Source organism: Cataglyphis hispanica, chromosome 20 (genome assembly GCF_021464435.1).
Source record: "Cataglyphis hispanica isolate Lineage 1 chromosome 20, ULB_Chis1_1.0, whole genome shotgun sequence".
NCBI classification, from domain to species: domain Eukaryota; kingdom Metazoa; phylum Arthropoda; class Insecta; order Hymenoptera; family Formicidae; genus Cataglyphis; species Cataglyphis hispanica.
Genome location: NC_065973.1, coordinates 4,729,108 through 4,751,374, shown reverse-complemented (window position 1 = coordinate 4,751,374; position 22,267 = coordinate 4,729,108). Strand labels below are relative to the sequence as shown.

General features: G+C 35.9%; 2 protein-coding genes across 3 annotated transcripts in view; one reads left to right on the top strand and one right to left on the bottom strand.

Annotated features, from left to right (window-relative positions):
- The window catches only part of LOC126857139 (acid sphingomyelinase-like phosphodiesterase 3a), a 61,155-nt gene extending 39,875 nt beyond the window's left edge, over positions 1–21,280 (bottom strand). Inside the window, exon 1 of one of the 2 annotated variants that reach the window (XM_050606305.1) lies at positions 20,879–21,280. The gene's annotated coding sequence lies outside the window, so the exon portion shown is untranslated. Of the gene's footprint in view, positions 1–20,774 lie in introns of both variants that reach the window. The other variant, XM_050606304.1, reaches the window with a different exon arrangement.
- The window catches only part of LOC126857163 (glutathione S-transferase D1-like), a 155,754-nt gene that overhangs the window by 114,583 nt on the left and 18,904 nt on the right, over positions 1–22,267 (top strand). The gene's annotated exons all lie outside the window — the stretch shown is intronic.

The following is a 22,267-nucleotide window of genomic DNA, read 5'->3' as shown; positions in this document are numbered from 1 at the left end:
CCAAATCAGCGGACCTTTCGGGCTCGCCGACGATCTCTTCGACATTACATGTGGCACCTCTCTACCTTTCCTAGGTTCCAGGGCCACGCCTATCCCCGGCACTCACGTGACGAGTCTTCTTTAACCCGCAACCGCACACGTACTCGACTTTATATGTACATCGAGCCGCGTGGTCTCCTACCGCGCGGTTTACGTTACGGTACTTTAACCCTCCGGTTTTCTTTATACTCTTTATCACTCGAGCTTATGCGCACCTCGCCACGAGTTTATCGGTAATTGACCTTTGAGGCTTGTGTTTAAAGGGGGTAGCGAGCGACTCTCTCGATGACACTTGGTTGCGGTGTAAAAAGAGAAGAGACGAGAACCCGCGTCGGACAGTGCGAAAAATTTCGCTTTGCGAAATTGGATATCCGCCTTGCAAAATGCCTCTGCGTGTTCGAAAAGATTGAAAAAAAAAAATCGCAAAATTTAAATAGCAAGATATATACACCGCTCTTTTTAAATTATTAAATAAAAACATTTCTGCTATTTGTCAAATTTATTAAATGTTCAAAAGAAAATTGTGTTTTTATTTCGATTCTCGTATTTTTCAATCGAAATCAATTAAACTGATCGCCGAATAGTTATACATTCAAACAGTCGCCATTGATTTCAATAAAGTTGTTTTTTTTAAATACAATTTTTCGATTATCTTTTAAATAGCGCAGCAAATTTTATTTAACGTAGAATTTGACAGGAAAAACGACAAATTATTTCATTGCGTTGATAAATGCAATAATTACATTTTAGTAAAGAAATCCGCGTTTTTGTATTATGAACTTTTTCAAGAGATAAAAAGAAAAGAGGATTAAAAATATATTATTACTATTGATTTTAGTTGTCAGAAATGAATATATTTTTCTTGTTATATAATAAATGCAACAATATGGCAACTAGAATTTATAAAAAGCGTCAACATTAATTAATATTGGAAAAATTGTTAAAGTATCTGACAGCCAATATTTCCACATACACACGGACAAATATAAACAAATATACACAAATATAAAAAGATAAAATCAATATATTTAAAATATTTCTGATATAGTGACACAAATATATCGCGAAAATAAATGTCCCCAAAAGGAATTTACATGTTATTTTAAATTTTTCCGATATAATTACACTACACTATAATTAAATCGATAAAAAAATGAATGAACAAATAAAGAAATTTATTATATTCTAGAATAAGTTTTCTTTCATCGTATAGAAAATATGAAAAAAGAAACTTATATACAAAAATTAGAAAAAAATATAGATTCATACAATTATATAATTATATTAGTATTCACATAATTATATAATTATATTAGAACTCACCTAATTATATAATTATATTAGCACTCATAAAATTATATATGCTCATAAAAATATAATATTTAAAATTTACTAATTAAGACTTACTATTTAATATTACATGTTGTGTGGATAAAAGAGGGAAAGAGAAAGAGAGAGAGAGAGAGAGAGTATCGCACGTATCGTAATCTTATTTATAACGTAGTGCTCGATAAACTTAAAACGATAGCAATTTCCGAGCAAGTGACAGCGGACGTCAGCTGTCGCTCGTGCATGATGCGACGAAATTAAATCAGCGAACGTTGCACATATGCATCGCGGACGACATATCGTTTTCTCTTTGTCTCTCTCTCTCTCTCTCTCTCACTTTCGTATAACCCGTCCTCTCATCTCCGAAACTCCGCGAGGGCTTTAACGCGAGTTTTTAGTTTAACTAGCCCTTCGGGCTGCATTTTTCAGATACGTACAGTAGCCGTCGTCTGAGAGAGCCTCTCTCTCTCTCTCTCTCTCTCTCTCTCTTTCTCTTTCAGCCGCATGCATATTCATATATCTTTTTCAATTGAAGGGACGTCTGTCGCCCCTTTATTCTGTGACTTTTGCAAAATATTTGCTCGCATATTTAATTCGCCGTCGTACTCGGCCTTTAAAAATATACTTCCATTTCATTCAATTTGACTTTGAATTCCTTTAATTCGACGTGAGAGCGCATCGCCCGAGAGTGTAAAGAGTTGCGCGTGCGCGCGAGCAAGTTTCACGTTTTCTTTTGACAAGCATGCAAAAAAGATGCGCTTGTTTAGCTTGCATATTACATGTAGCGTCACCGTCTCTCGGTAGCGCTTAACGACGGGAGTGCCATTTGAGGCTAATTCGCAGTTTCCAGCAAGCCGTCGAGCGGCTGAAAACTTTTCTTGCAAAGGGAAGATCCGATTCGACGGAGGCAGATGCAAAATAGAGCATCGCGCATTGTTGCATTTATTAGCGCGGCGCAGTTCGCCGGTTAACGAGCTCGGATTCTCGTTTATTTTCGACCGCCCATCGCGCGCAAGCCTCGACTTGTAATGGATATAGCCCTCGCGATTGTCGGTCCTTACCGGGCTCTTCCTCACCTCTGACTCGTTATATCTTTTGTGCCAAGTTGTTCGATTCCCTCGCGCGTTTTTCTTTGATCGCCCGCTGCTCATTATTAGACCCGCGAGAGAGAGAGAGAGAGAGAGAGAGAGAGAAAAAAACAAATTTTTTTTCTTCGAACTCACGTCGTTTTGTTTCCGTCGTTTCTACAAGATTCCGAGATAGAGAATTATTTTTAAAATATACTTTTAAGAATGATTTTTGAAAAATCAAGATAAAGTTAAAATTTGAGGATTTTTTTCACTGATGGATCTTAATATATTTTAAAGATAAAAATTATATAAAGTTTATTATATGTAGCTTAAAATGTAGATTTAAAAGAATATTAAGATATTCTATTCGATTTTTAATGTACATAAATTTGTAAATTTTGTATGAATAAATTTTATATAAATATTTTTTTTTTTAAACGGATTATATAAATTTTGAATGAGAAACTCTCTTTTCTCTCCTTTTCTTTATCTCTTTAATTTGAAGGCAATTGTTCTGTATATTTTTAATATTTTTATTATTTTATTTCTGATTTATGACAAAAATTTTTGATCGTGAATATTCCCTGAAATCAATTGCAAGAAAAAAAATAACTAGTAATTTGCAGAAAAAGAGAGAAAGAGGGGGGGAGGAAATAATATTTTTTTACAAATTTTAGTAAATAACTTTTAAACAAGTAAGTGATTTAAGTCAAGGATTTAAATCAAGTTTTGCATAAATATTTGTTAGAATTTTTTTATTATGTATATAAAAATTTTTATTTTGTTGGCAATGTTTTTTTTCTTGTCATATTTGTCAATAAGTACACAATTAATAAGTCGCCAAAAGAATCTAACATAGATCCTTTATTATTTTCTTAAATTGTGTTCCTAAATTGACAGGAAATATAATATTATGAAAAAGGAACATTCATTCTTTGTCAGATCAACATTAGATTCTTTATTAGTCCATTGTGATTTATTGAACAGATATTTGAAGCGTTTGTAATCTAACCTCAAACTTGAATAATTACCAAATGAATGCTTAGAATTTAAGAGAATGCTCAGGTTTTTAAAAAAGACACTAAAAAGAAATGATAAAATAGTCTACGAAATTTTCATATCTGAAATCTTCTGCCAACATTTTAATGTATGACACATTCATCCTCAAGGAACATGAATGGGTAAAAAAAGATTTAATTTTTAAAACTGTATAAATTAATTTTGAAAGGGTTTTTGAGAATTTCAAAATTCTTCATTAAAGAGACACGATGCCAGATCGACGATACTGCAATTTCGAATCAGTTATTAGAATACGGATTTCTGCATCAGCTTGTGCATTCGAAGCGGAGGCGAGAGCAGAATAAATTGATGCCGCTTGACAGCGGAGAGAAAATGCAAATGTGCGATCGCGTGTAGTCTTTACCTCCGGCGAGTTGTACTTCGCGTTTAATAGGCTAAAGTTCTCGCTCATTTCCCGTCCTTACAAGAAATCGTTTCGCGAGTCGTAATAACGCTCGCTCGTCCGGGCCACTCTATCTATCTAACTCGTTCCGAGCAACTCTTCGCGCGGTGCTGTGTTCGCGGCTCCCTTTAATCAGCGATCCCCCGCCCTCGTTGTTTATACATTCTTTCGCCGAATTCTTGCATCACGAGCGCGCTTTTTCCGCGGGGTATACGCGCTCGTTAAGTTGGCGCGCCGCCAATCGCAGGTGTAGTACGCGCAGCTAAGCGTACTAACGAATATGCGGTCATGCGGGTGTAGCCAAAAGTTGTGTATTATTCCTTTGAGTTTTTAGAGAAGGTGAACTTTGGGAAGTTAAGTTTCCCAAAAGAGAGAGATTTCGTCAAACATAAATTGAATAATGATATAAAAATTAGAAATATATACGACGATGTAAGAATTATATTTTGGGTGTTCCAAAATTAAGCAAACTTCAGGTGATTATAAAAATCACCAAAACAAGCCAGTTTTGCCAATAAACTCGTGTCCCCAAATGAGCTGTTTTGGAACTAGAAAATCGAAGACTAACAAGGATACTTCGCAAACCTGAAAATTCTGATTTTGATGAAATTTATAGAAAGAATGTGTAGATGAATTTGAAAATTTCTAGTTGTGACCCAAAAACAATTCTAAGGAATGAAATCACTCCTTATAAGTAGGGCGGCATTTTGTTTTTCTCGATATATCTCGAAAATTATTCGAGATATCAAAAAATGTTTTCTACAAAAGTTTCATGGTAAAAACATCTTTATTTAATCACAATAATAAAATTTTTTAAAAAATAATTTTTTTTTAAAGATTTTTGCTCTTGTTAGTCTTTGATTTTTTAGTGTCAAAACAGCTCATTTGCAAGCCCGGATTTATTCGTAAAATTGGCTTGTTTATTAAAACAAGTCAATTTTATAATTTATAAAGGACACAGTCCTTTATAAACGCATGAAGTTTGTCGATTTAATTCTAAAACATTCTGTATATAAAGTGTATCATTTTCTATAATTTTCTTGAAACAAAATATTTAAGTGCCGAGCAAAAATTTTTCATATCTGAGAGAAAATATTTTGCAACAACGGATTTTTTTGTGTGAATCTGAATATAAAAATTATCTTATCCTTTTCCTATTCTTCTCGCTCATGATTCAAAATTATAATAATTTGCCCACAATCGTTAAATTTTAACAGGTTCATGAATCTTATTAAGCTTTTAATTGCAGCATAAAAAATCTAAATAAAAAATTATTTAAAAATTCCATAAAATAAAAATTTAATTTAATTTAATTTAATTATTTAATTTAATTTAATTTAATTTTAAAATTAATTTAATTTTATGTAACATTTTTTTCTAATCTATCGATAAATTGTCTGATAAAAATTGCAGTAAAACGAAATTACAGATTGAAATAATTGAATATTTTTATGACATTAAATTATGCATAAAGAATTAATATTAGCAAAAGGATATTACAAGAAAAGCTATTTTTTTTTTTTTTTTTTTAAAGCTTTCGTCGCTGAATGCTGAATTAATTGCAATTGTACTTTTCTGAAATAGAGAAGAAGGAAAGAAATGAGAACGAAGTTTTTACAATTCTCTTGAAAAAATCTTGTCGCACACACACACACACACACACAAACACACGAAGCCACAGTGACGGGCTCGCTGCGCCGAACGAAAGTCGTTGGGAAGTTTCAGTTGGCCCTGTGAGCGGCGAAATATCCCAAGCGCAATTATCCGCCGCATACATATATACATCCGCTGTGATGCGGTGCGGTGTGGCACGAGATGCGCTCCTGAAACGTTTTGCAGGTAAATGCGGTCTCTAAGCGGCCGTGTCGGGCGAATACGTTCGACGGCGATGGCGATGGCGCGGCGGGCGAGGGGCACCCGGAAATGTGGTACGCGAAAGCACGAAACGCGCGCGTGACAAGAAACTACGCCACCTCACCTCCTCGCGCATGTCGTGCATCTCGCCGCGCGCGCGAAACCGAGGCAGCAGCACCGCAGAAAATTCCTCGATATCGATCCGTCGTCGCCGTCGTGTCCGAACCGGGACGAACGTTCGAACAAACGCGTGCTGCCGTGGATTCTCTCCGTGCTGCTTTAATTAAGTTAAATTGCGCCGCATTCCTGAGGAGAGGTGGCGTAGCGAGTTCTTATACACACTCGACGGGACGGAGTTTTAAATTTACGCGCCATTTCTTTCGCAAAAAATATCGGCGTATTTTTTTTCACTCTTCCGCCAGACATTCACGAGATGCAGATGACAAACTGTTGAATTTTATAGCTCTTTTATTCACAACTGTGAGTAAAAAAATATTTTCGATATACGTATAGACACATTTTTTTTACGCGCGCATTTGGAAAGATATTTTCTCGACGGAAAAAGTTTGACCGCTGAAATGTCACGAATTATATATCACTAATATCTGTGGAAAATACAGATATTATGAATTCTGGAAATCAAATTTAAAGGAAATGAAAAGTGTAAAATATAATATGTACAACTGTATATTCCACTGATTCACTATAATTCTTTATATATTTTGTACTTTATTGCAATAAAATTATCAAAAATCACAATTCAATAAAAAAAAAAAAAAATAGATTATAAAGAAAAATTCAAATAAACTCTTTGACTGAAATGGGCGAGTGAGTCGTGCTAAATGTGAATAATTAATTGTATAATATATATGTATACAATATATAACGAGCGTTGTATTATATAAAAGATGACCAAAGGGTCGAGCAATTGACGGATTGGATATCGAATAACAGGTGCACAATAATTGCATTTATTTCAATGACAAGAAAGAAAGCGATATATATGTGCGTATATGAATGTAATGTATAACATAAAAGGTATGAATTAAAATTAGATATTTTTCATCTCGTAAAATTGAATTACTATTGAAAAATCACAGGGATCGGTTTCATATTTTTTTGCATTGTATTCTCATTTGATCCTTTTCGACGTGTAATCCATTAACTATATTTTAAATTAACAAGTAACAGTTCGTAATATTTTTTTTCAATTTTTTTTTTTTCAGAATGCTTTAATTGCTACAATTATTAGATCGATTTACACAACACAATACGCACACCACGAGAAAATATTTTACGCACGGTATCTATTCAAATCCTGCAAAAAATTTTCCTGAAAATTCCTTGATCTCCCAGGTATTTTTGTTCAAAATTCCAGGTAAAAAAAATATTTTAAATATTTTTTTGCAATTTTTGGTACAATTTTCTAAAATAAGTTTTTTTTATTGTACGCGTTTTCTAATGCTTTTCACTCATATAAAGAAAAAATAAGTAAATAACACATAAATTTCAAATGCTAGGTTTACAAATGTATTGAAATTAAAACTGTAAAATAGCTTTTGTTAAGATAAAATTTTTTAATTTGCATAACATTTTTATTTTTATTTTTTATTGGTAAAAATTAAAATACAAAAATTAAGTATTGCATACTTAATATTTCATTAAGGCATTGAATACATAAACAGAGATAATGATAATATATTTTAAACAGATAATTAATTAGATAATTTAAACAGATAACAATTAGATAATTTAAACAGATAATAATTTTAAACACATAAATCACAATATGACTTATTGACGAATTGTCTCCTACTTACGTAACAGCAAAATTATCAAGGAGAAAATTTTAAAAAAAATTTTCTGAGTCTCAAGAAAATTCCCTGATTTTTCTAGATGTAAAAAAATTCCCTAGGAATTTCCATATTTTTCCAGAGCAGATTTCGCGTTTATAATATATATATATAGAAAAAAAAGAACTCATTTAGATTAAATCTGCTAGACGTAAGGGCAAGTATACACGTTTATATCTACGAAAGGACAATATTTCGTTGAAAATGTCGTCGTTGAAAATGTAAAATCAACACTATTATCCAAATTGAGCGTGTCGTGCGATCTAAATTCAGATCCGCGCCCTTTAAAAAATAAGGGGATGCGCTGTTCCTTAAAATCGGGGCGCGCGAGGGAGGAGCCGGAATGCGTGCGGATAATGTATGGTATCGATAACAGTGGGTCGGGACAAACGCGCAATAAATTCGGGGGAGGGGGTGGGCAGGGGGGGAGGGTCGGATGAGAAAGTCAGCGGCCGCGGATTGCGCGCGCTATGAAACAATCGTTATGATTAGAGCGGTTTCGTGCGCGGCCGTTTTGCCGCGTCGAAAAGGAGCCGGAATGAATGGCCGGGGTGTGCGAAACAAAGAATTCCCCGGCCTGAATTCTTGACACACTCGTTCGTTATTCCCGCGCTAAGCCCCTTTCATTCTCAGCGATGTCTCTTTTAATATGAAAATACCGCCAATTCCACTTCCACACAAATACGAAATCCGCGCAAATTTCGTGAGCAATTCTCTCGACAACCAGCACAGATTTTTCGACACAATTGCCCGCACGTATTATATTTTACATGCCGCTTTATACATTATTATAATTAATGTTTTATGCGAAAATTACATAAAGGTTGATAATATTTTATACTATCATTCAAATAAAGATGAAGATAATTTTTTTTTTCTTTTAAATAGAACAGTTATATATAATAATATATTGAATATATAAAAATTTGATATTGAAGATATTAATATTATATGATTTTTTAAAGTTTGAATTTTAAAATAATATTACTGTAAATTTATCATGTTTTCCTCGCGGTGTGATAAATAAAAAAGTTAGGCTCTTATCGGTGTATATTTTACACTTCATGTAACTTTGCATGAATTGTGTATTGTGTCTATTGTCGGCGTGGAATATGCATCTTTTTATATCGGCAACGTTCAATTTAAGAAAAGATAAAAGAGTGCCCAATCAATAAAAAACTTTTGCTCGATTTATTAAATTTCAAAAAATGTAACGCATTTTACATCCGGTGTGAGTAATTGGAAAAAACGAATTTTGATTGATGTTTGCGTAGATGGCTTTTACAAAGGCCAAAAAAACATACAATATAATCTGATGGCAAAAGTATTATATTTCTAATACAAATATTAAAAATTAAAGATCTGATAGATGGATTATGAATTCAATTTTATTCGCGATTAAATTGAATTAGGAAAAAATTGGCATACCGCTATCCTCGAGAGAATAGAGAGAATTCATTTGAGAGAGCGGATTTTACATCTATTCATCTATTGTTACTATCGATTAATTGGGAATAAAGCGATAGGCGAGCGTCATACCGGGTGCAGCACGTATTATATCGCAGATACACCGATGTGTGTATCGTGAAAAAAAAAAAAAAATGTATAGACAGAGTGCCGGGGCCAATAAAACGTGATTGATACCGTGCGAAGTTTCGAGGGGGAACGGGCGATGCATATTAAACTTGCAACGAGTCGCCTGCATGAGTCGAACATCACGGCCGCATCGTGCGAAAAATGCCGCGTTCCAAATAAGAGAACGTTTGCTCGCTGAAAATGCCGATGCCCGTTTAAAACCGTTAAAATATCGGGAGTTGTAATCGTGCTGTTTAACGATCGCGCCGCCGCCGGCGAGAAAATGAGAGAACATTCGAAATGTTTTAAATATTACGATATACTAACGCGAAACGCGTGACACGAAGATAATTTGATCAACGCCAGTTTTATCAGATTTGCATTAAAATCTTATTACGGTCCGTTAACATTTCACGTATATAAGTTGACAAATGTCACTGCGTCATATTTTTGACAAATGTAATAGAAGGTTTCTTAAGGATGTTTTGGAGCAACAGAAAACTGTCAAAATTAAAAAGAAAAGAAATATTTTTTATGCATGTATATTGTTTGAAAAATCAAATAAATAAATCCGGATTATAAGAAAGATTAAAGCATCACAGAATAATATAGATTTTAATGTCTTCGTAAAAGAAAATAATTGTAATATTTTTCCTAATTTATGACACAAATTTTTAATTGTGAATACTATCTGAATCAAGTGCAAGAAATAAAAAAAAATGAATAGCTTGCTGAGAGAAAGAGAGAGAGAGAAATTTATTTTTTTTGGTAAATAACTTTTAAACGAATAAATGAATCTAAAACAAGTTTTGCAATATTTATTAGAGTTTTTTTAATATATATAAAAGTTTTTATTTCGTTGGCAAGGTTTTTTCTCTGTTGAATTTATTTATCAATAATTTATTTATCCATAAATGCTGCAATACGAGATTTTCTACAAGAATCGACACTAATTTTAAACTTAAGTAATTTCCAAATCATTATAAAAATTTTGCCCAGATTTTGCACAAATACTCAGGAGAGATAGTAGAATAATCTACGAAGTTCTCATGCTTTTATCAATGTTTTGACATATGACACATACATTCCACGTGTCAATGTTTTGACGTGTGACACGTATATTCCATGTGAGAAAAAATTCTTGAATAAAATATTTTAGATAAATTCTTGAAATTTTCACCAAGAGTTGAATTTGTGAATTTACAAAAGGATCGATTACATGATGGAATACGTGAAAGATATTTGGAGCATAACTAAATGCAAAGTTTATCTATGTCGTAAGCAAGAACGACTATTTATTTAAACATAATGAACGGCATATCGATTTAGCTCCACCTCGTCCTCCCACTTTCAGGCCCATCTTATGCCGTGGGAAATTGCGTGGTCGTGCGGAGAATGGTGCGTAAAATTTACGGAATGTTGATATGAATCGATTAGTGACGGTGCAATAAGCTCGGCCCGCCAGGAAGGAAAAAGTGGGAAGAGAAGACACGTGCACCATACGAAGCGATCGTTATCGCGGATCGTTATCATACATTGGATCCGTGGTAAAAACAAAAAAAAAAAAATAAAAAAACGCATTAGCATTCACGGAATCATGTCGGCGCATTAAGGAGCGAAATCCTCCCCCCCTCTTTCTCTCTCTCTCTCTTCTTTTTCTCTCTCGCTCGTCTTAATTTGAGGACCGCGGAAGATTTATTTCCCCGGCCTGTATGATATATCTTCTTTCTCTCTCTCCCTCTATCCCCCAACCCCGCTCCCACCTCCTCATCGCCCGAGACTCACTTTGCTGTGCCTTCTCGGTCGTAATGCACTATTGTTCGATATATATCCCCAGCGATGCATATTCATGGCGCAGAAATGCACCCGCGCACCATTAACACTTTTGCGGTGGCGGCTCGCGGCTCGTGCCACTTCGCAGCGAATCGTACGTACATTTGTCCCGCGATCCGCCGTGAATTTCACTTTGACATTTCACCGGCCGATCGTTATTACACCGCAACGTTATCCAACCATTGGTGGGGTGTGGGAGTGGGAGAGGTGGTGAACACCGCAGCATTGTTCTCTGTTTTTACGCACACCAAGCGATATTATATATAAGCGATCGGTTTATTTATTTTTTTTTTCTTGTTTTCTAAAATTCGCATATTCGGATAAGGGAGAGCAAAGGGGGAAGGAGAGCGAATTATTTATCACGGTGAGCGAGCGAAATTCACAAGACACGAACAGCGGGAAGAAGAAGGGTGGAAGACGGGCACGGAATGGAATCCAATTAGGGATCGATTATCATCGACAGCGATATTACACACCGTAATGAACTACGATGGGGGTCGAGGAGAGACCCGGGCTTTCTTGTCGAGGGTGTTCTTGATCGAACCGGTCGGCCGGCGTCACTTCCGAACACGTAGAACACAGCTAGAAAGCGCGCAATTTTTTCCCTCTTCCCCTCCCCACCCCCCTGGCGAATTTATTCCTCGGACGTGGCCGGCATAGCGACAGCTGTATGCTCGAGATTTATGTGAACTCGACACACACACACACACACACACACACAGAAATATTACATAGCACACGTACTCGGATATATACGCGTGTGTCCGCGGAACACACACTCGATCGTGCACCCTGCGATAATTAATGGTTACTTTTAAAGCGTTATAAAACGCGTCAAAGAGTCGACGAGACCTTCGTCGTGATTTACGACGCGCGAAACGAGCCTCCCGAGAGAACGGGCTCTTAACGCTTTCTGTGCGACTGGCGACGTTATCCCTCGCAAGCTTGTCAGCAGATATCCTCTCGACAGTCTCCCCTTGATCTGCTCGAAAGATCGGCGTGGAAATCAATTCAGAAGAGTGTAACAGAAATTCACGTTCTCTCATTACTCTCTGGATATCGGCAAGCTTATATTCTGTATTAAATGTATGAACGATCGATCTTATATTCTTCAGGGTGTCGATCAAACCTTCTAAAAAAATTGCCTGAGAATTCCCTGATTTTTTTCAGATAATTCACTCAAAATTCCAGATAAAATTAGAGAATTTTTGGATGAAATCTATTTGAAATAAATTTTTGAAAATTTATTAGACAATTTTTGAAAAAATTTCCCGAGTTCAAATAAAATTCTATGAGAATTCCTTGATTTTCCAGATAAAAACAAAATTCCTGAAAATTCCCGGTTTTCTGGGTTATTCGGGTTTCCAGGAATTCTACACCTTGTTTTTGTATTTGCATTTATATCAATAGAATAAACTGGTAATCATGGTATAATCGAGACAATAATATATTCTACGAATTGACAAAATAAATCGAAACTTCAGAATATAATTTTTGATAATGCTGTATTTTTAATGGTATTAAGGAAAATGCAAAATTGATAACATCAAATGACATTTGTTCTTAAGGAGGGATTGGATAAATCAGCTACGTCAAAAATTAATAAATCTAATACATTTTGAGATTCATGAATTTGACATTGTGCACATAAAGCACTTTTAGCCTTTCAAAATATAAAATTATTTAATAAATTAGTTTGGGAGTTATAAAGTAAAGATATGATAGAATAGAATATTTTTTATGGTAACTCTACACAAAAATAGATACAAATAAAAATTTTAATTCTCCAAAGCAAATCTTTACTTCAACTCACAAATTAATTATTATTAATAATTTATTAATTATTAATTATTAATTAATTATTATTAATTTTATATTTAAAGAAACCAATTGTAAAAGTGCCTTGTGTGTAAGTGCTTGTGCCGTGTGTGTGTGTGCGCGCCATGTCAAATTCATGAATCTTGAAATGTACTAGTTTTATTAACTTTTGACATAACTGATTCGTCCCAGTTTCTTCTAAATAATCTTGAGTAATCTTCCATTTGAATAATACATGTCCAATTCATCTTTCATTCATAGGTGACATTTATTAAAGAAAATAAATTAAATTATTGTACGTTATTATAGCACTCTTTTTTAAAAAAACATTAACTAAAAGTGATCTAAATTATTGTCAAAATTCTGTACTTTCTATTTGCACATAAAAAAAAAAACGTTTTACGTCTAGACCTATTTTTTTCTCAATTTTTTATAAAATATTCCTATGAATATCCGCATTTTATTATGCATGTATTGACATGTATGTACTATCTAATAATATCCCGTTTAATCAGTCATCCATCAAATCAGTTGTCCCATCAGCTCTATACAAAGCATTCTAAACACGCTGACCTCAATTTTAAAGATAAAATCTTTAATCAGTATGCAGTCGAGTTTTCATCAACTAAAATGTCAAGGTACTCGTTTTCGTGTTATAAGGGTTCGAAAATGCAAGCCTTTTCGCGAAGTGATGAAGGTACGAGAGAAAAATTTGAAAAATCTCTAATAGCATCGAAAGCTCTGTCACATTCTACATCGTGCATTTATCTTTCATGAAAGAGAACGACATTTGACAGCCTTCTCTGCGTAGCTAAATCTCACGACGTCGAAAGTAGCGAGTAGACCGAATGCGCGTCAGACTATTTCGATATTCGTAGCTATCCGCGAGAGAAGTCACGCTTATCACTTATATAAGTCCGTGTGCGCGTCATTTCTTTGCAGATCTATGCGGCGATGCATGTACGGCAGGAGCATATATATATATATATATATATATATATATGTGTGTATACGGGAGAAAGGAAGCCTGCATGACAGCGACACATCCATGCTGTTAAAAGTTGCATACGAAAGGGAACAATATTGGCAGGGAGATGTTACAATATGGACATAGATAGGAGCAAATAAGATTTACGTCGCATTCCATCCATCATCGCGAACTGCTTTCTCATCGCATTGATCTCACTCACGTTCGCGTACCGAATATCAACGAATATCTCACCGTAATTAATCTTAAATCACGAGAATCGAGTTTCCATCCTTTGGCGAGACAGACGTGTATAGCGTTAAATAATATATCCGAAAAATTTCCTTTTAACTCCACGTCATTCCGCTGCGCAAAATTAAATAATCTTTAAATGTCTCCAGAGCGAAAGCGACGTCAGTCGCACTGACAGGTGCAAGCGGATTACCGAGAGATTGCTACGTTTACGAGTTTTAAGTATCGTTCGCTAAGAAGACTTAGGAAGATTATACAATGCAATTGTATAGCGATATAGAATTCTTAATTCATTGCAATCTTAATCCCTACAGGCAAATAAAAAAGTAATATAGCTGACAATAATTTATATTAAAAAAGTAGTAACACAGTAATAATACAAAAAAAAAATAAATAAAAAAAATACCGAAACGGAATCAGTCTTTTCTTATAAATTTTTGGACGCTGAACATGAATTATCGTATTGTAGCTATAATATGATAAAGTTCGTGAAAATAGTTCTTTATGCAACTTTAATTGCAAATTTCTCAAAATTGTGACGTGATGGAGTCAATTTAAAAATCGGATTCATATTCAGTTCAAAAACCTATAAGAAATGTATAGTCCCGTTCCGATATTCGAAAAAAAAAATCATTTTTTGTGTTGAACAGTGTAATTTATATATTTATATATTTCGTATCCTTTCTCCTTCTGTGTAAAATCATTAAAAAAAGACTAGTTAAAATTTTTTTACTCCCTAGTATAATTCTTCTAACAAAATTATCTAGAATTCCATTCATTACATTAAATCAAGATAAGATGTACTAAATTTTTGTTTCATTAATCATTTATAGTGTAAATACTTAATTTATTTATAGCCAACACTTTTTTGCGCTTAAAGTGAAAAAAAAAGATGAAATTAGATCTATCTAATCGTTTGTGAGGAATATAAATTAATGTTTGAATTATCGAGAGGAAAGAAGAACAAAAGGAACAGAAAAAAAAGAACAAAATAAAAAAATCCAAACATTTTTTTGTATATAATAATTGCTACTTTTAAGCATTATAAATTCAATCTCGCGGAATGTCAAGTTCTTTTAATTTATTTCTGTGGCGACTGTAGAATACAATAGTTCACTCAGCACCTGCAGGCGTCGTCGTTTCTATCTAGCCACGACACGACCCCCTGATGACGACGAACAAGGATGCTTGTGGAAAGCGATGGTATCGTCGATTCTCGTTGCTCTCCGCTACAATTATTTCCCCCAGAAGCGAGAATGCATGCAACTATAGCTAACACTTTTGTCTCGAGTTTATAATAACATAATATTTATATTAACAATATACAGGGTGTCCCATAATTCGCGGATCACTCATGGTGTGCATATAAAGGTTGTCAAAGTGAATAAAAAAGTCCTTTACCATTTTACGATTTTTCTAATAATTATTGAGATATTCATTAAAAAATATCGGCCAACCGCGCCTTAAACAAGCGCGCGACGAGAAGGGACGTCTTACTGTAATGCGATATTAGGCGCGCGGTGAAGCGGTGAGAAGAGTGTTCTACACACTTGTACGTAGCCTTCATAGAGCATCTCTCCCACCACTTCACATTATAGTAGGACGTCTCTTCTCGTCGCGCGCTTGTATAAGGAGCGGATTGGCCGATCTTTTTTAATGAATATCTCAATAATTATTAGGAAAATCGTAAAATGGTAAAGGACTTTCTTATTCACTTTGACAACCTTTATATGCACACCATGAATGATCCGCAAATTATGGAACACCCTGTATATACAATTATCGACTAGCTTATTGAAAAATATCATTAACGATAACTGTGCAACAACTGTAGCAACAAGTTGATTCATATTTCAATTTAGGACACTCGGAATATTACAAATTTGTTAATATTATTATTCTTTTAGGTGCGCAATCATTTTTAACAATTAACATACCGATAAATATTTTTTCGCATTTTTTTTGCAAGCATAATAGGTATATTGCTATTGAAACGACGTCACTGCAAAATTTACTAGGCCAAATTTCCCGGCCTATTGTGTAGCTCCGCTACAAAATTTTTCTCTCGGGAAACTTGTGAAGTAGATTGCTCGGCATATATACATATATATATAACGACCGGGGTTGCCACGCTTGCAGACCAAACCGTATGCTCATCAGTTATTTTTTTTACAGAAGCTTCGTACTATAATGCAAAAACTTTGAAAATTTAAAAATCTGTAATCCAACTCCACAATATTGAAGCAAAACATCAATCAAAATATTTAATGTTCATAATGGTACTTTTCCAAGAGTTTTCCCGAGATTGAGAGAGTGAGGATGTAATAGAATGATAAAGTAATGAAATAAAAAAGCATCAGACGAAGATATTCGCTTCAATTATCGCTAACCAAAAAACACCCAACAAAACAACCAAACTGCTCTTTACACTTTTTGTTTTCTCTGTCGATTTTTCTGCTTCTATCATGCGTTTCTGGAGAATCATAATACAAAAAATGTTGCGAAATATGTTAAAAACAAAAAAAAGTTTTCACTCGCGACACTCATTCTTGCACCAGTCCTTATGCGAACGATACTTCGTCCAATTTGACGAAGTAATTAAATTACAAGGTATATCCGAAGCTTGTAAAACAATTTTCTGAGAATTCCCTGATTTTTTAGGTAATTCCTGGAGTTTGAGATAAAATTAGAAAATTTTTAAATGCAATTAAAGTTGCAAAAAGGGACTATTTTCACAAACTTTGTCATATTATACAATATGTGATACAATACGTGATGTGCTAAGAAATTTTATTAAAATCAAAATAAAGTATGTTGTTAGGACTTTTAATCTTCAAAAGAAATTTTTGCTGTCGATTAATAAAATATTCATAGTTAAATAGGCTGTATTGCAGAATTAGCTGTGACTTAGGTCACCTTGACGCTTTACCAAATAGTTTTCAATTATGTTTATTTAAATCTAAAAGTTTTTTTGATTACTGAATACAAATCCAATATCAAAATTCCAAATGATGGATTCAATATGGCAAACTCAATGTTATAAAAATTTAAGTTTTGACATCAGCCATATTGAGTCCACTTTTGAATTTGATAATTTTGACATTGGATTCGTATTCAGCGACCTAAAAAGAACTCTTAAGTTTAAATAAACAAAATTGAAAGCTATTTGGTAAATCATCAATGACTAAGTCACAGCTGACTTCTACAATTGACGTCATATTTAAGCATGGATATCTTATTAATCATAACCGACACGAAAAATTTCTTTTGAGAGTTCAAAGTCTTATCAACATACTTTATTTTGATTGTAATAAAACTTTTCCAGCACATATTGTAGCTATAATATGACAAAGTTCGTGAGAATAGCTCTTTCTTGCAACTTTAGTTGCAAATTTCTCAAAATTCTGATGCAGCAATTTCAAAACTGAATTCATGTTCAGCATCCAAAAATCTATAAGAAACGACTAGCTCCCGTTCTGGTGTTCGAAAGAAAGTCATTTCTTGTTGAACGATGCGTAATCAAAGAGAGAAAGATATATGTATATTCATAATAATATCTGAAACATACAAGTCACAATCATTGGCCAATCAAATTGCCGATGCTTGCACAATGTAAGAATAAAATAAAAGAAAGAATTTTTGAAAAAAATTCCCTGAGTTCGAACAAAGTCCCCGAGAATTCCGTGTTTTCTAAGTTCACCATGAAGTAGACACTCTGTTAGATCGCGAACGGGAAGATCATCAGCGTTCGACTTCGGGAGAGGTGCCATTGACGTAAAACGTCGATTAATTACGCGAAGCCGCGAAGCGGATGCGTGTTTGCGAATTCGGTACATCGCGGGGACCTGGCAGATGCAGCCACAACGCGCGCACATTAGAGCGTGTAACAGGATGAAAGCCCGTTCATGAGAGGGAGGCCAACGCACGTCTGGCACATCGGTCGATGATTCAAGAGTTACCGCTCTCCCCCTCCTCCCCCATCGCACCCCCGCCATCACCACCACTCATTCTCTTTAAAGCGTAAAATTTATGGCACGTAATATCGTTACGACGAATCGCCCCCGATTTCATTCGCACCGCGGCGATTTGGATATCAGCTTCCGGCCGGCGAAAGAAAGAGCGCAATAAGCGCGCGAGCCGGAGAGAGAATTCGCGTGCTAAAATAAAATTATCCGCCGGCGTTTTGTAGTTACAGCGTATATATATACGTATGTACATGTACATGTAGCCGTGCATAATATATCGGATATCCCGCCGTAATGTATCGGATAACTGTCAGACGGATATAGCGAAAGTTTCACCTCTCGCGCTTAAGACGCGCTTAAGCGATTTTGCGTTTCTCGAGGATAACGCAGATGTTAGTTTTGCGTTCGCGGGCGTAAGCAGCCGAGAGGGCTGGTGCGAGAGAGGGCGCGATGCATCTCGCATTAATGTATTCCTTGTGCATGCCCGGGCCGCCGCCACGTGGGTTTAACGCGGAGATTCGTAATAATTTATCTTCCGTTAGGGGACGCTCGCGTTTAAAGAGTTTAAATTTTATTTAAACGCTTCGCGGATATACAGGGAGCCCACGCAACACGCGGGACCAATTGTTTTCGTTTAACGATGATAATGCGCCGCGCAAATAGACAGAGTCGAGAACAATTTACCCGCGCTCGAGACAATAGAGATCGCAATTTCCGGATCAAAGCGATGCCTGGTTGCCAATTAGACGATTCAACCAACTTCCGCAGCTTGGAAAATCACAGGGCAACGATTACGCAACGCCAATCTACGCGTCTAATGAAAAAAAAAAAACAAGCAAATTTATCCTTAAATGACGTCCGATTTTCCATTTCATTCAATCGATATTATCATCGCAAAACATGGATATGTAATGGCGATTTTAAAGCAATACTGAATCCGTAACCGTACTGAATAACCTAACCTAACCATTTTCCGCATTTTCACGCTTGATAGTTATATTTCAATCGTAATAAATAAATGTGCACGATTTGCGAAAGAAGTCTATATACATAGTGTCTCAGAATTAGACCGATAAACTTCAGGTGATAAAGGACACCAAACAAGCCAATTTTGCCAATAAATCCATGTCCGCAAATGACCCGTTTTGGCACTAGAGGATCAAAGACTAACAAGGAAAACACGCAAACTCGAAAATTCTGATTTTGATGAAACTTTACACACATGATGAATTTAGAAATTTCCAGTTGCGGCCCAAAAACAATTCTAAGTTTACTTAGAGTTATTAAGTAACTAACCCCATATGTAGACCCCAGCTTTTTGCATTTCTCGATATATTTCAAAAATTTTTCAGCATATTAAAAAATGTTTTATACTAAAGCTTCATGATAAATACACCTCTATTTAAACACGACAATAACAATTTTAAAAAATAATTTTTTTCAAAGATTTTTGCTTTTGATAGTCTTCGATTTTCTAAAACAGCTTATTTACAGACACAGACAATTTATTGACAAAATTGGCTTGTTTGGTGTCCTTTATAACCGCTTGAAGTTCGTTGGTCTAATTCTGGGACACCCTGTATAAATACTTTATATTTCTGCGAAATATAGAATTTAGAGTTCTAAATTAAGTTTTTCTGCAGAATTCTGTGATTCCACTGAAGAGCAGTATAAATTGAATGCAGCGTTCGAGGAAAGCAAATGAATTAAGACTAGAGAAGCTTAAACTCAATTGCAACAAATAGCAATTTTAACATTCCGTGATATTCGAGACGGAAAAGTCAGAAAATTATCAAACTTATACTTTTGTGAATCAGAGCGAAAATTCCTTTGTTGCTTTCTTATGTTTACTAAATCTAATAAATGATTAAGATCATCATTTTTTTTTCTGTATTTAGATAGTGAAAATGTATAAACAAATGTAAAATACCGAGAAAGTAGAGAACCATTTTCACAAGGCTCATTTTGATTTCTGATAAAGAGAAAGAGAGACGATTTTTATTTATAAAATATTTTAATCATTGGATTGAAGAAGTTCTTAATTCCTCTGTTTTAATCTCAGCTGTAAAATGTGATACTCGAGAAGGAAGAGAGAAAGAAGACAGAATTATAAATAGACGTTTTATAATATTGCAAGATTAAATTTTTTTTCTATAAAATATCGGAATTCTGATATAGTGTTTACACCAACTATGCGAATAACAGCAACCAATTGTTCCTGGTCTATAACTTGGTTTGTAATTTAAAATTCGATTACAATCAACATCCAAACTGCCCGAAGTTTGAATTAAAAAGTTGACATTAAGTATCAGCTAAATGTCAAACGCGATATTTCGTTTTTTTACAAAAATGAAAATATTTTTGAAACTTTGTACTGTCGTAAAAAAAAGGGGGTAGAATTTCTTATTTCAGCATGACAAATTTCATATCTGAAAACTATTGAGAATATATCATCCCTGACAATTTACCGCTCGATTACCATCTTCAAATCTACAAGTATCTTTCTCGATTATATGGCGAGGCGAGTTGATTATTGTGCGAATGAGAATTAGGATAATTTGTACGAAAATGAGTGAGATGCCGGGAAGGTTTTCAGCTGATAAAATTATCCGTCCCTCGGCAAACGGATAAGTCTCCAACTCGAGCAATTATACACAGACTCGTAACTCTTCTCTCGAGGCCGGCGCGTTTACCGAGGTAATAAAGACCCCAGCCGCTGCATAAAGACTTTGAGAGCGAAAGGTAATCAGCACTTACGGCGTTCGTGTGATTCCGCGAGAATGGATGTCGTGTTTCGGTAGCCTCACTCGTGACTAGTCATACCGTAGAATGTACACGCACACACAGCCGTACACCTATACCTTTCACTTTCTTCTTCTTCCCTTCCCGCGGCCTATAAATCACAGCTTTCAGCACGCAGGCACGGCGGCTCTTTATGTATCGCGTTTCCCTCAGACAGAGTCCTCAAGTTCCTCTCTCACACGGATCATCCTCCACTGTCACTCGCGACGAGATAAATCACATTAGAATCGCTTCACGGCAATTCGCGCGTCGCTCCGAGATCCTTATCACGGTGATAGGCGCGAAAGGTACTTAGGTCGCCGACTGATGAGGGAAAATCGCGCGCGCTCCCGCGGCTACTGCGTCTCAAGCGGGCGAAAACAGCCCCCCCCCCCGATCGCGAGGGTGAACGATCGACGTACCGTGCGTGCGGCCGACCCGTAACCCGACACGAGTCGAACTCGCTGCCTCCTCGGCACTCCGGACGGACGAGAGTTGACGACGCCGACGCCGACGCCGCCGTCGACGCCGGCGCTGCTTGGCGGGGGTCACGAGGGTGGCTCCGGCTTCGCGACTGCGCCCCTTTACTCTCCTCAACCTATTACGTATCTCGCACACGCGTGACCATGAGGACAACACGCGTCGCTCTTTACGCGTACACCCTACACGCGCGTGTGTACGAAGAGAGGATAGCATCTGTCTCTCTCTCTCTCTCTCTCTCTCTCTCTCTCTCTCTCTCTCTCTCTCTTTCTCGCCACTGTATGTTTCTGAGGCCCCGGCCACCTCCATCCATATAGCTCCGGACCGTGTCTCTCGCCACCGCAACACGTAGTGGCTTTCTCTCAACTATCCTCCCGCCTCTCTCGCCTCGATTGTACTTTATATTCCGCGATGTATACATCACTGTATCGCTTTATGTCTCGTATAAAGGTTTTATTAACCAGAAATCAAGTGCGCAAAGTTCCTTCGCTCTTGTTCCTTATTTTTAAATAGTCCCTTTTGATGTAGGATATGATCAGATAATTCCGGCCAACAATTGGATAGAGAGTAACAAATGTAAAAAATCTTTTTACAAGAGAAAGAAAGTCAAAAATAAAGTCCAGACAAAGGACGCGCGCGTAACGCGTGCTGGATCCTCGCTCTTCTCAGAATCGGGCGAGAGATAGACTTTTTTAAGAAACCTAGGACGCTTTTTGGATTCATAATTCTGGAACAATGTAGAACAAACGTAGAAGAGCCTGGAAGAACTAAAAAAATATTTAAAATAAAAAAGTGGAGGGCTAACTTCATGGGGATGGGCGTTTCACTAAGCCAGTATCCTTCAGCGCTCGTTGCGACTACTCGCGTTTCGCGTTCGATCTGGGCTATTTCAACACTTGACGACCACTGATGTCGGATGCGCAGCGCGGTCCCACGTGCGGCGAAACGTCATTGTGTCGTTTGAACGTTTCTATTAACTGTCACGTTCG